Here is a 1074-nt window from a genome sequence, read left to right as displayed (position 1 = left end):
CTATATTTAAGAACTTAAGAAATTTACGGACAGTATGTATTTCTCTATATTAGATTTTCCTTCAGAATTACTAATATTCTCTAGATACAACTTTTGTTCTTCATTTAATTCTAATAATGCAGTAAAAGACGAAATAGGAATATTCATATTACTATTATTTATAATAGGCGCAGGAAGATCAATTCCTAACCTTTGTATTGACTCAAAAAGTCGTTCATGTAAAGTCGTATTGATATCAAAAATATCACGTATTGCTGTAGAAGGCGTATTATAATTTGCTAATATGCCTTCTAACCATAGCTGTCGTGGAGACTCTCAAATGGTTTGCCATGCTAGTAGCAGTATATTTTTCATTGTATAATAATGCCAGTTGCCCTTCATTTAATTGAATGATTAGACGACCTTTTTCTGTTTTAATAAAATTTAATAATACAAATTTATTCTAATTATTAAAATAATACATACTTTTTGCAAATAATAATAAATAATAAAAAATACTGACTGTTTAAATTTATTCTTGGTGCAACATAATAATTGTTGACGATTTTCACTTTGAATTAACAATAAAGCATCTATTGCTTCCGAAAGTTTATTATGAGTATCTAATGATATTTCGGTAAATATTCTTCTTAAATTTGTCTTAGCCATATGTAGAGAACTATACACTATATTTTTAGAATATTCGTAAGATCTTACAGCATCAGCGATTATTTGTCGAATTCTTCTAAAAATTCTTGCAACGTGTACATCTACTCGACCTTCCATGTGGATACCTAAATTATCGAATATTTCATTAAATTACTAATCAATATACGTCCTATTTGACTTGTTCTTTATTATTATTAATAACAACAAAAGCTTGTTTGAGACAACTTACCTGACTTAATTAATTGTGCACTCTGTTTGGATTAATGGCAACTTCACTATATTTCGACATTACAATGAACATACAAAATGAAATGATACTGTCGATAATTTAAACTAATTTTTAAGTATACATATAAGTAAATACGAAGAAACATGGACTATATATATTTTGACAGATAATGCGTTGACGGCACCAGTTTTGCGTCA

At 27.7% G+C, this 1074-nt stretch overlaps 1 long non-coding RNA gene across 1 annotated transcript; it reads right to left on the bottom strand.

Annotated features, from left to right (window-relative positions):
• Window positions 1-38: 38 nt before the first annotated feature.
• LOC105456905 lies at window positions 39-1008 on the bottom strand. The gene is made up of 3 exons (XR_975297.1): window positions 878-1008; window positions 697-773; window positions 39-408 (listed from the first exon to the last, which is right to left on the bottom strand). It is a non-coding gene; the product is annotated as an uncharacterized LOC105456905 (long non-coding RNA).
• Window positions 1009-1074: the final 66 nt, after the last annotated feature.

Source organism: Wasmannia auropunctata, unplaced genomic scaffold (genome assembly GCF_000956235.1).
Source record: "Wasmannia auropunctata unplaced genomic scaffold, wasmannia.A_1.0 LD335491.1, whole genome shotgun sequence".
In the NCBI taxonomy this organism is placed as follows: Eukaryota; Metazoa; Arthropoda; class Insecta; order Hymenoptera; family Formicidae; genus Wasmannia; species Wasmannia auropunctata.
Note: the sequence above shows the minus strand (reverse complement) of the source record. Positions and strands in the feature narration are given on the sequence as shown.